This window comes from Argopecten irradians, chromosome 13, assembly GCF_041381155.1.
Source record: "Argopecten irradians isolate NY chromosome 13, Ai_NY, whole genome shotgun sequence".
Taxonomy (NCBI): Eukaryota; Metazoa; Mollusca; class Bivalvia; order Pectinida; family Pectinidae; genus Argopecten; species Argopecten irradians.
This window is the reverse complement of record NC_091146.1, coordinates 38,220,737-38,235,976: the sequence shown is the minus strand read 5'-3', so window position 1 is coordinate 38,235,976 and position 15,240 is coordinate 38,220,737.

Below are 15,240 nucleotides of genomic sequence, written 5' to 3'. Positions count from 1 at the left end.
ATCGATCCTATACATCTATAAAAAGTGCCGTCATTAAGACGATATAAGCCCCACTATGAAAAACATCTTGAAAATCATCTAATTAAAATTAATACTGGCTTTGTGGTCGATATATAATATGCATGAGCGAGGCTTCGGCTGCAATCTCATTGGCCGGCTATAAAAAGTCCACAGATGTATATGTTTGAAACCAGAAACGATTACGTGACGGTATGTTAAACTCTTCAAAATTTTTGATTTTGAGTAATTCAATTTTGCTTGTAAAGAGCATTTCCATTGACTTAAAAATTTACTTTATCCCGCCTCAGACAATGCAAGAATCTTGTATTCCTATTGGTTAAAATGACGTCACGTGATATCCAAGATATAGTCGTATCAGGTTAGTAGAAATCGTATCAGGTTTGGACTAGAGAGTTATCGTTCTTTGCCCCTAACGTCATTAGCAACAAGATGGCGGTCAAGTAACGCTTCGCTGTTGGAAAATACCCGTCACTTCGCCGCGTCCGTCACTTCAGCTACACAATATTTGATGACGTCATCTACTTTCAGTTTGTCGGGGAGACTGCTGCTCGATATACATGTATGACCGGCCGTCGTGGCTGGTCATAGCACTTGCATAATCATACATAATGATTAATTATGCTTAGTTTACACTTAAAATATAATGTCCAATCCGTACTGCCAGTTCCTCATATTTATTACTTAGGGTTCCACAATTTTACATCAGCGTCTCACATTCACCAATTACACTCCATATATATATATATATATATTCCAATGGTCTTACTATAACCTTTTGTAACTTATAGAACCTCTTCAACCTTCTAGAACTACTAGTCTAGCTTTTGGGTTTGTTTAGTTTTACGTCTTATTAACAGCCAGGGTCATGTAAGGACGTGCCAGGTTTGTTGGTGGAGGAAAGCCGGAGTACCCGGGGAAAACCACCGGTCAGCGGTCAGTACCTGGCAACTGCCCCACATGGGATTCGAACCCGCATCCCAGAGGTGGAGGGCTTGTGGTAATATGTCGGGACATCTTAACCACTCGGCCACCGGCCACCGAGCTTTTGGGCTCTAAGACCCTACTATAAAAGTCCCTGCCACACCTGGTAGAAGACACCCTAATCAGACTCCCTAAGGATCTCTAGGTTTTGCCTGACAGGCCTAGTCTGTGTTTCTTATACATCTTTATCCTAATATATTAATGAAACCATATATTTCACAACCAATATAAAGGTTGCCAATTAAAGATAACTTTATCTTCTTTCTTATGATATAGAAAATATATAGAACTATTATTAATTACAAATGTTACATTAGAAATACTGACTTTCACATACTAAACATTACTGTAAAAGCTATACAGCTTCCATACTATACTGCCTATAGAATTGTAACTCAGTATATCAATAATACACATCTTGCTGTATCCAATGCTTAGTAAATTACATTATTCACTATTATAATTCTTTACTTATTACTTGTTTTAAATATAAAACAAACACATTTATTTTAGCTCTTACTGAAACCTGCTATCATGTGGTCACCACGGGGGCCAACCCTTCCCTTCAGCCAGGGGTACTGACTCAGCATGGTCCCTCTATCCTGACACTACACAGTGGACAGTCTAACTCTCTTATCTATATGTATAGATATAATATACTGTATCTCATTTAACCAAATGCTATCTGTCATATACGCCCTTACACCATTTAAATTTGTTCCACAAATTTGCTTCATATTTACATAACGTTCGTAAAATATAATTTGTTCAAAACCTACAAATGGCTATATATATTTTATCTGTTTCTCACTTTTACATTCCAATTCTCAACATAATATATAATCATGTATAATAATTTCATAAGTATATTGTATAGACATGCAAAATTTAACTCATTTTGCTTTCATGTTGACAGTTCGTTTTCCATGAGCTGTAGAATGTTCGATAAAAATGCTCAATTTAATATATATTCTAGTGCTGTATTACTGAAACTGTCCATGTTTCTTAGCACTATATATATTCACTTTTGTCCATACGTTGACATATTCACAAACACTTCAATTCCTCGATTGAAAATATAGCGTTTAAGCTCACATTTGAAACTGTTCATGTTTCATATAATTGAGTAACAACAAATTGCACACAAATTGTAGGTTCCATGCAACATTCTTAAACAAAATAGATTTTGAGTGATAGAACAAAAAGATAGGACAAGTCCTAAATTATCTCAGCACTGAGAGTAAGTGTTCATCTATCTATTGAATAAAACGTTACAATACAGCTATATACTGAATACTTCCCAAAAAGCTGTTTGACTTTCCAGAACAATACTAATACTGATGTTCTTATAACTATTTCTCTATAGCTATATACATTGTATACATGTATCCTACATGCCTCAGTAACACATATTCCTGTGTACTACTTATATCTCCAAGACTTATTATATCCCATGAACATAACTGAGGTGACTACTCAAACTTTGTTCTATTACTTATTTCTACTGGTAGTTTTATCTTTAAGCATTAACCCTTCCAGTACCCTTCTGTACCTAGGTTATTGGATACTCTCTGTACCCTCAGACACACATGTACCTGGATATGTCACTGAACAGTTTGAGTATTTATATCAGCACAATTATACAATACATTTAGATATGTAATATTCAAAGGGATTTTACTATCGTTTTCCCAACAAAATACACCTATAGCTAAAGCAGAGATCAAAATACTAAAATCCTAACAGTAAAAAAAAACAAAAGTTATTCTAAAGTTTCCGAATATTTTGGCCAAACTTCAAAAATAATTTTGAAACTGCTAGAAATCTCAGAACTCAAGTTGCTGAAGGTCAAGATCTATCAGTGTAAGAAAAGGATATAAAGTCTATTTAGTATTTTCTGGTGCCCATATATACCTATATGCATATATTATACCTACATACTCCTCTTTATACCATTATCTTACATGGTTGTGTGTCAGTTATACTCTACATCAAAACAAAAATAACAATCATATACTACTAGAGGAATGGCATTTTTCTAAAAAAAATTATTTTACTACTCTAGACTACTCTATATATATATATAAATGTATACTACTTCTAATATTTCACTTCTTGTTATGGAGTGTACCTGACAGTGTCTCTATTTGATCTGGTGCCTTGTAACATTGTTCTTTCCCTTGCCGGTGATGCTGGGGTACCCTACAGATGGTCCTTGTTCTTTTTGAACGATCCACTGTCTCTTGTGATGAGTGCTTATTCCCCAAGCTAAACACCACAACCAGTTTCCTTGTGGTCATATATAAGACACAGGCGACTATCCACATGATGAAACCAACCCCTGACAACTTGTTACTGTCCCTTGGTATAACAGGTTCCATGGTTTTCTTCCTTGTGAACCGAATCTGGATCTTGTAGCTTCCACATCGAATTACCTTTATGTCTGACCCATAGATGAATTTGAATGTAATGGAATGTCGTTTGAGATCCATTATGTTCAGGTCAATGGTACGAAACTGTTCAAGAATGATGTCATAGAAAACAATGCCACATGGGTTTGGTGCATCTGTGAGGATGGCTCCATCTTTGCCAACGGAGGCTCTTTCCATCCCATCCAGGAAACCAATAAACTTGTACTTCACCATACAGAATGTATAGACTGTAGTGTTCTCCACAAGGAAGGGGTTATGATCACACAGAAGGATTCTGTCCTCTGCCATATCCACCAGGGGAAGTTAATTAAGTGAATTTGAAGATATCAACATTTTTCTCCTTTCAATCTTCTATCACTACACACCATTTTCCTGTGGATCCTTTTTATTATGCAGCTGCAGGTGTTACATGCTGCCCCGGAATTCTCCACCACTGTATGACCGGCCGTCATGGCTGGTCATAGCACTTGCATAATCATACATAATGATTATGCTTAGTTTACACTTAAAATATAATATCCAATCCGTACTGCCAGTTCCTCATATTTATTACTTAGGGTTCCACAATTTTACATCAGCATCTCGCATTCACCAATTACATTCCATGTAAATATATATATTCCAATGGTCAAATAACCTTTTGTAACTTCTTAGTAGAACCTCTAGAACTTCCAGAACTTCTCTCACTCCTCTAACTAGATATTGGGCTCTAAGACCCTACTATACAAGTCTCTGCCACACCTGGTAGAAGACACCCTAATCAGACTCCCTAAGGATCTCTAGGTTTTACCTGACAGACCTAGTCTGTGTTTCTTATACATCTTTATCCTAATATATTAATGAAACCATATAGTACACAACCAATATAAAGGTTGCCAATTATAGATAACTTTATCTTCTTTGTTATGATATATAAAATATATAGAACTATTATTAATTACAAATGTTACATTAGAAATACTGACTTATTACTTGTTTTAAATATAAGACAAACACATTTATTTTAGCTCTTACTGAAAGCTGCTATCATGTGGTCACCACAAGGGTCAACCCTTCCCTTCAGCCAGGGGTACTGACTCAGCATGGTCCCTCTATCCTGACACTACACAGTGGACAGTCTAACTCTCTTATCTATATGTATAGATATAATTACTGTGTCTCATTTAACCAAATGCTATCGGTCATATACGCCCTTACACCATTTAAATTTGTTCCACAAATTTGCTTTATATGTACATGATATTTGTAAAATATCATTTCTATTTTATCTGTTTCTCACTCTTGCATTCCAACTCTCAACATAATATATAATCATGTATAATGATTTCATAAGTATATTGTATAGACATGCAAAAATTAACTCATTTTGCTTGGTGACAGTTCGTTTTCCATGAGCTGTAGAACGTTCGATAAAAATGCTCAATTTAATATATATATTCTAGTGCTGTATTACTGAAACTGTCCATGTTTCTTAGCACTATATATATTCACTTTTGTCCATACGATGACATATTCACAAACACTTCAATTCCACGATTGAAAATATAGCGTTTAAGCTCACATTTGAAACTGTCCATGTTTCATATCATTGAGTAACAACAAATTGCACACAAATTGTAGGTTCCATGCAACGTTCTTAAACAAAATAGATTTTGAGTGATAGAACAAAAAGATAGGACAAGTCCTAAATCATCTCAGCACTGAGAGTAAGTGTTCATCTATCTATTGAATAAAACGTTACAATACAGCTACATACTGAATACTTCCCAAATGTGTTTGACTTTCCAGAACAATACTAACTGATGTTCTTATAACTATTTCTCTATAGCTATATACATTGTATACACGTATCCTACATGCCTCAGTACCACATATTCCTGTGTACTACTTATATCTCCAAGACTTATTATATCCCATGAACATAAATGAGGTGACTACTCAAACTTTGTTCTATTACTTATTTCTACTGGTAGTTTTATCTTTAAGTATTAACCCTTCCAGTACCCTTCTGTACCTAGATTATTGGATACTCTCTGTACCCTCAGACACACCTGTACCTGGATATGTCACTGAACAGTTTGAGTATTTATATCAGCACAATTATACAATACATTTAGATATGTAATATTCAAAGGGATTTTACTATCGTTTTCCCAACAAAATACACCTATAGCTAAAGCAGAGATCAAAATACTAAAATCCTAACAGTAAAAAAAAACCAAAAGTTATTCTAAAGTTTCCGAATATTTTGGCCAAATTTCAAAAATAATTTTGAAACTGCTAGAAATCTCAGAACTCAAGTTGCTGAAGGTCAAGATCTATCAGTGTAAGAAAAGGATATAAAGTCTATTTAGTATTTTCTGGTGCCCATATATACCTATATGCATATATTATACCTACATACTCCTCTTTATACCATTATCTTACATGGTTGTGTGTCAATTATACTCTACATCAAAACAAAAATAACAATCATATACTACTAGAGGAATGGCATTTTTCTAAAAAAAAATGTTTTTACTACTCTAGACTACTCTATATATATATATATATATACATGTATACTACTTCTAATATTTCACTTCTTGTTATGGAGTGTACCTGACAGTGTCTCTATTTGATCTGGTGCCTTGTAACATTGTTGGTTCCCTTGTCGGTGATGCTGGGGTACCCTACAGATGGTCCTTGTTCTTTTTGAACGATCCACTGTCTCTTGTGATGAGTGCTTATTCCCCAAGCTAAACACCACAACCAGTTTCCTTGTGGTCATATATAAGACACAGGCGACTATCCACATGATGAAACCAACCCCTGACAGCTTGTTACTGTCCCTTGGTATAACAGGTTCCATGGTTTTCTTCCTTGTGAACCGAATCTGGATCTTGTAGCTTCCACATCGAATTGCCTTTATGTCTGACCCATAGATAAATTTGAATGTAATGGAATGTCGTTTGAGATCCATTATGTTCAGGTCAATGGTACGAAACTGTTCAAGAATGATGTCATAGAAAACAATGCCACATGGGTTTGGTGCATCTGTGAGGATGGCTCCATCTTTGCCAACGGAGGCTCTTTCCATCCCATCCAGGAAACCAATAAACTTGTACTTCACCATACAGAATGTATAGACTGTAGTGTTCTCCACAAGGAAGGGGTTATGATCACACAGAAGGATTCTGTCCTCTGCCATATCCATCAGGGGAAGTTAATTAAGTGAATTTGAAGATATCAACATTTTTCTCCTTTCAATCTTCTATCACTACACACCATTTTCCTGTGGATCCTTTTTATTATGCAGCTGCAGGTGTTACATGCTGCCCCGGAATTCTCCACCACTGTATGACCGGCCGTCGTGGCTGGTCATAGCACTTGCATAATCATACATAATGATTATGCTTAGTTTACACTTCAAATATAATGTCCAATCCGTACTGCCAGTTCCTCATATTTATTACTTAGGGTTCCACAATTTTAAATCAGCATCTCGCATTCACCAATTACATTCCATGTATATATATATATTCCAATGGTCAAATAACCTTTTGTAACTTCTTAGTAGAACCTCTAGAACTTCCAGAACTTCTCTCACTCCTCTAACTAGATTTTGGGGTTTAAGACCCTACCATACAAGTCTCTGTCACACCTGGTAGAAGACACCCTAATCAGACTCCCTAAGGATCTCTAGGTTTTACCTGACAGACCTAGTCTGTGTTTCTTATACATCTTTATCCTAATATATTAATGAAACCATATAGTACACAACCAATATAAAGGTTGCCAATTAAAGATAACTTTATCTTCTTTGTTATGATATATAAAATATATAGAACTATTATTAATTACAAATGTTACATTAGAAATACTGACTTATTACTTGTTTTAAATATAAGACAAACACATTTATTTTAGCTCTTACTGAAAGCTGCTATCATGTGGTCACCACAGGGGTCAACCCTTCCCTTCAGCCAGGGGTACTGACTCAGCATGGTCCCTCTATCCTGACACTACACAGTGGACAGTCTAACTCTCTTATCTATATGTATAGATATAATTACTGTGTCTCATTTAACCAAATGCTATCTGTCATACTACCATTGCATTATGAGTGTAATGCCATGTTTAGATGCAGAGAAAAAGTTGTTTATATGGAAATAGCCAAATTGACCCCTTTTGACACCACCCCTCAGGCCCCCGGGGGATCAGCCCCATGATTTGCACAATTTTGAATCCCCACCTTATAAGGATGCTACCATTGCATTATGAGCGTAATCCCATGTTTAGTTACAGAGAAGAAGTCTTTCATACAGAAATAGTCATATTGACCACTTTTGACCCCACCCATCAGGCCCCCGGGGGGTCAGCCATATCATTTGCACAATTTTGAATACTTACCCTATAAGGATGCTACCATTGCATTGTGGGTGCTATATATATATATCCCATGCTTCGTTGCAGAGAAGAAGTCATTTATATGGAAATTATAGCCAAATTGACCCCTTTTGTTCTCGCCCCTCAGGCCCCTAGGGGGTCAGCCCCATCATTTGTACAATTTAGAATCCCCACCCTATAACGATGCTACCATTGCATTATGAGTGCTATCCCATGCTTTGTTTCAGAGAAGAAGTCGTTTATATGGAAAAGCCAAATTGACCCCTTTTGACCCCGCCCCTCAGGCCCCCGGGGGGTCAGCCCCATCATTTGTACAATTTTGAATCCCCAGCCTATAAGCATGCTACCATTGCAATTTGGGTACTATCCCATGCTTAGTTTCAGAGAAGAAGTTGTTTATATGGAAATAGCCAAATTGACCCCTTTTGGCCCCGCCCCTCAGGCCCCCAGGGGGTCAGCCCCATCATTTGTACAATTTTGAATCCCCACCCTATAAGGATGCTACCATTGCATTTTGGGTGCTATCCCATGCTTAGTTTCAGAGAAGAAGTCGTTTAAATGGAAATAGCCAAATTGACCCCTTTTGGCCCCGCCCCTCAGGCCCCTGGGGGGTCAGCCCCATCATTTGTACAATTTTCAGTAAGTAGCCCATAAGGATGCTACCAGTAAAATTTTGTTGAAATCCGACCAGCAGTTATGGAGAAGAAGTCGATTGTTGACAGACCGACGGACGACGGACGCCACGGTATGGCATAAGCTCACCTTGGTCCTTCGGACTAGGTGAGCTAATAACAAACTTTAACTATCAAAATCCAAGATGGCAGCTGGTCGGCCATCTTGTTGACCAATATGCACAACTAGGGCACTAGAGGAACCTACATATAAAATTTGATAAAGATCCCTTCAGTACTTTATGAGAAATAGCGGTAACAAGAATTGTTAACGGACGGACGACAGACCACGGACGAAAGGCGATTTGATTAGCCCACATCTGATGGTGGGCTAAAAATCTCACCCATGGCTATTCGGTCTAACTGTCAACTGCTACCTTATACGGCATGTTTTTTTAATTTAAAGTTTTTCGTAAACCCAAATAATATCTAAACAAAGTTGTGACAAACAAAATGACCTATCCGTCTATACTGTGTATCTCTAATAGTCACCGAGTAATGCCAATTTACCCATAAGGTAGGTATATTTTCACCAATATTCCTCCTATACAAGTAACAAGGGGAGGTAATTTGAATCAAAGTACTGAAACTACTAAATGGCTCGGTCTCAATGATTGGAGGATATATTTCTAAAGTCAACACTTTTTTTGGACAATAAGAAATATATTTTGCTAGTGTTCCTTCCAGTTTGGACTTTTGAGGATTCCTTGGACACCAAGGTGTTAAATAAGAAACACATACTAAACTCTTGGGAGCCCATTCTAATATTTCCTATGATGTTATATGCCAAATGATTTTATAGCATCTTGAACCTTTTCCTTGTTATTCTCATCAAGTTCCTGGGACCAAAGTATCAGTTAACAAGTATTGTTTTGCAGCAGAGACAGACAAGAGGCATATTTTTCTATTCCAAAATGTCTTAAATATAGAATATGTCAGTCCTCTAGAAGACTTATCAATATAGTCATACCATTTCTGAATGAATTGGTCAATTGGTCTACTTTTAACAAGTTTTTGTAATTATTCTTTTGTAAAACAGCATGTTGATTGATATATCCAAACATGATTTAAACTAGCTCTGGATAAAATATCTTACATCTTACAGCCATTTAAAAAACGTCTGGTCTATTTTCATGTAAAGTATACATTATGCCAAAAAGTAATCATTCTACATTTTATTCCAATATCAATTGTGTATCTTGTTAGCTCGCCATAGACCATGAATTGTTTTATACACTTTCTTAACTTGAGGAAATTACAAATGATTTTTTCTACAATATTTGTATTTTCCCATACTTCTGATGAGTATAATAAAACTGGCATTACAAGTGACTAAATATTTTCAGTTTAAAATCAACAGGAAGAGATACATTCCTTTGTTTTTTAAAAATAGTAGACACTGATTGAATTGTTTGTTCAGCAGTTTTTTTCCTTTTCTTTAAAAACGCTACCATTGATGTTAAAAAAATATACCTAGATATGTATACCCTTCTTATCAAAATAATTCTATATCCCATAACGTAAACTGGTGTTGTTGGGCCGATTTACGTTTTGAGAATATTTCAACTTTTATCTTTCTGACATTAGGTTATAATTTCCATGTAATGCAATATTGTTCAAATCCGTTTAACATTTGTTGTAGAACAGTGTCATCAGCATATAAAATGATAAAAAGTTTAGGATACTTTTCAATATTATCTATAAGTAATTTGTCAATAGTTGTCAGACAATTAACATTCTTTTTCCGCCAGATAAGATTCCAAGTCACCATGGTAGATTGAAAATAGGAAAGGAGATATAAATAAGGTACCATACTGTGCATGTACAATGTAAGCTGATCATGCAGAATTGCCTTACAGCGTTATAATAATAATAATAATAATAAATGCAGTATGTCTCATTGCATTGGATGCAATTGATTTAAGGGCAGTTCATGTGGTGACCGAAAAAAGGTAAAATCACCACTTTCAGAGTGATCAGAGAAGATTGATCGTCAAGGAGGGAAAACATACGACAACCTGTGTTATGCAAATTAATATTGTATATATGGAATGAAGATGTCATGATGATGGTAATTATTTGGATAAAAAATGTTTACAACATTAAATGTATTATATATATGGAATTTGAATATATGATGATAGTAATTATTTTCAGATCAAAAACTATTACAGTATTAAGCTTCCACAGTTGAAAATTATTTCTTTCATTTTGTTCACGCAATTTTTCTCCTGGACTGGTTCCAATTGAAATGATACTTGCATGTAGACATTCTGTAAAACATATGGAAACAATAAATGTATTAACAGAGTAATTACTGAAAAGGCTCATATCATATAATTCAACTTTTTTTATAAATAGCAATACCAGTATAGAATAAATATTATTGAAATTCATTTCTTGTTGTTCTTTAGTCCTCCTGTTCCTGTTTTGTCCTTCATAAATTGATTGTAATATAGCAGTTGTCATATGTATCTGATAATGTGCACAAAGAAGTATAAGTATACGCATGTGTGCATGGGCACGGTGATAAGTTATTAAAAAAAACTGGCGGATGCTGAATATGAAAGGCGTAAAGTCTATTTTGCCGAGTAAAAAGTTCAAAGAACTAACATTGTTCATACCCAAAGATGTAATCGCACTAAAAACAGTGATCGTGTAGGCTTTAGTGTGACTGCATTTGTAAGACTGTGCCAGGTGGTAGAGATTAGTTCCGCTCGAGTGGTCACACAATGCAAGTGAGAGTCGGGAGTATGTTTATATAAGTTTTAATTGCTAATCTCTGATGATTGTTGATAAAATACAACTCAGGATAATTTCTAAACATTTAACAGTTGTAGATTGAAACAGCTTTTTAAGTGCCGTTCTACGGTAGAATTATGAAAAAGAAATTGGCATTTCATCGATCTACAAATGTAGTAGTCCAAAAAAATCTCACTACGACTTATACGAACAAAGTATAATTCGGACCAAAAATTTACTTCGTTAATTACGTAGTTTACTGGATATGCTATATATATTATCAGAACGTCAAGCTCCTGAAGGCCTACATGTTATTAAAGAGGCTAAAATGTTTTTTTTAAAGTATGGTTTAGTGACAACCTCTAAACGTGCTTCAATATGTATATATAATCTGATAATGTATACATGTGCTTATAAAATTTTCGATAATTATGGATGTGGTAAATATTCATACCTTATTAACTGCCGTATGTTGGAAGATTAAGCCACTTTGTACATTTAGAAAATGTTCATCGTCTGGCACGCGCTATTTGATCAGTAGACAAAGTTTATCCTAAATTGTGTTAGAGTTGTCTTTCTGTGGCATAACGCAGCCGTGATAAACAAATCTCCATTTCGTCCTGAAACTTATTTGCTCCCGAACTAATATGATTCAAAGTACAATCAAAGTACTGTAAGTACTGAACTGAAAAAGCATAGATGTAACAAAAATTTAGCTCAAGGAAGGCAAATTTGTCATTAGTAACATTTTAGGGTGTGTATTTTCTTGCAAGTCTCATGTCATTATCTAGTTGGGTTATTTATATTCCAAGTGTTCATTTTATTAATTTTGGATAAATTGTTAAGATTGCAGACAACCATTCCTCCTCTTATCAAAAGATGAATCTAAAAATTATGAGAAGATTTTAAGAAAATGCTAGAAAATTTCTTTTAGATTTGAACTTTGAACCTATCTTGAATTCAACAGTGTCAACAAACATTTACAGTCAGTGTCATGACCTTTTCTCTAATGTTTGAATATAATTGTCTGAATAACAAAATAAAGAAAAATTTTGTAGTTATGATTATTTGATAATTGATCTCGAGGACAAGGCCATGGAGACCTACAGCTAATAACAATCTGCAGTAAAATGACAACAATGGAAACATTAACACTCCATTAAGAAGAAAGTATAATCTGACACATGGATATCCCTTGATGGCATTTTTACAAAGTTCATGGCTTATGCTGCAAATGTTGTTTACAGACCTCATTTATAAGGAACTATGTGCAATGCATATAATATACAAGTATTTTTTTCGATGAACTATGTGGTACAGATCTATTACAGGAGGAAACGGCAAAAGGCAATTAATTAGATAATTATCAAGAAAAGAAATGAAATGACAAAAACTAAGGGTCAAATGTTCATTTAAAGAATTGGTTACTGCATCAAAATCAAAACTGAATTGTTTTGAATTATGTTTATTCAAAAATACTTTAATACAAACATGAAATAACATCACAATACATTATTTTTTCTAGTTCTCTTCTGTGATACACACAATGTATTCAGGCATATTAGTAAGTAATGAGCAGTTCTTGATACTTTGCTGCAATATTGAAGAAAAGTCATATCAAAGTCAGATTCAGTATGATACTGTCTCTATATACTGCATAAAATGGACACTGAGAATTCTTAACAGCATATTAAAACAACCATTCTCAAAATCAGTGTGTTATTTGTATACATTGACATGTACAGTGGACCCTCGATAATCTGGACACCTTCGTTCCCAGCCTAAACCGTCCAGATTACAAATTTTCCGGACTGCCAAATTTTGTGTACCCTAGTCAATTTTGAAATTGTCATGTACAAGTTACTCCCCTTGACCTTGTAAATCAATGATGGGTTTTCATGTTTATGTACTAAAATAAATACTTTGTTTGTTATGTTTTAAAGGTTTTTTCCCATTTAATTATGTTAAGAATATGAAATTAACGTACATGTAATCACACATTATTGGCAACTTGTTGTTAATGTCACATTACTTACAACTGTTTATACATGTATTGGTAACAAGATCAGAAACAGTTGTAAAAACATTTGATAGAGGCATCAACTAATGGGAAAAACCAGTGGGCTATGTCATCAGAAGTGTTAAAATTTGTGTCATTTTGGTGAACACACTGCACAAAGTCAACAAGTACAGATGTAAAACTGTTTAATATGTTTCTGTTGTAGCAAATAAATGAATGTCATTCCATATACAATGTACTAATGGCCGTGTCACAGATGTGAATCATTGAAATATACATTGTAGTAATGATAATTCAGGCGTGATGATGGGTAAATAAATTATCAGTTTATATTATAAATGTAGGATATTTCTATATATATCTAAATGCAAAGTTACTCGACATTCGCTAATTGTCATCACTTGATGTTTTGCAACATTACAGTCAATGGGACAGAATTGTAGTTCTGATAATGACCGTCTGTCAGAACATATATAGTGTGTTTCATTTAAGCTAAGAAAACTCTTTTTTGTTTGTTTGAATTTTACAACAAAACAGAAAGACTAACACATGAGTCAGTCTGTGAAGTTAAACGTTTAAACACCTTCTATCTCTCCACAGATTGATAACAATCAGCAGTATGTCAAATGGTGACAACTCTTTGCAAAAGTTGCAAATATACTGGATTTACTTTTTTGTATTTTGGTGTTTTAATTGGCATTATGAAACAATGCGAATGAGTAGCGCCAACCCATATACCTGTTGTCCAGAGCTATATGTATGTTGTCGCAGCTAGTTTAATATATGCCTGGTAGTCATCCTTAGAATCATTTCACTGCTTCCAAAGTAATCCTGATAATCTCCAGTCTTCAACAATTTGTGAATCTGCTTCAGATGACTAGCCAATGAGTCTTGTAATTATAAAATTTAACATATATATCAATATTCTTAATTTGTTATAAAAAAGTTAGAGAAATCATCTAATAATGACAAAAGGAAGAAATTGGACTCATGTATACAAGTACTTTGGGTTAAAGATGCTCCACCGCCGACAGAGTATAAATGATATTCATCATTTGAACAATAGAATAGTGTTTAATCGTGTATGCATAAGTCTAATTAACACAAAAAATAATATAAAATAATTTATTTTGCCTTTGGGTCAAGCGCAATCAGTACTTCATTCCATATAGGATATAGTGCTACGGACTTTTTTCGGGATGCAATTAATTATTTTTTTTAATTTTTATCTTGAAGTGAAATTAGAAGCTTTATCTTTTCAACGGCAGTAATGGTGTAAAGTAAGTAACTTTTGTAACTGAAGAAAAATACTAAATCGTCTGCTGCCGTTTTTGATAGTGAAAACATACCATTTGTCAGCGGTGGAGCATCTTTAAATATATTAGCATCATAATTAATTTGTCTCCTATACCCGATACACATTGATAAAATACAATTTTTTTTACTGTTAGCAAAACTTACTTTAAACCAAATACTGTAATATTGAGCAAGTGTAAATTTACCATGTATGATATATTACAGTGCACAGGTTATTGTTTATTTTGGTAAGTGTTATTTATAAATTCTCTGAATTCATGAAGTGTTATTTATAAATTCTCTGAATTCATGAAGTGTTATTTATAAATTCTCTGAATTCATGAAGTGTTATTTATAAATTCTCTGAATTCATGAAGTGTTATTTATAAATTCTCTGAATTCATGAAGTGTTATTTATAAATTCTCTGAATTCATGAAGTGTTATTTATAAGTTCTCTGAATTCATGAAGTTATATATGTAGTGACTGTTTAATCGATGTTTTAAGTTCATACCGCCAATTTCGAAATCCCAGATATTAAGTGTCTTAAATAAATCTAGCATTACAATTCTTCTATTTATCTAAAGAAATTCTGTATTCACATGTGTATCATGCATTGTTTTGCCTACAAATAAACACATGCTTTGTGATGTTTATAGACATATTGACAATCTGGTAAATTGACTCTA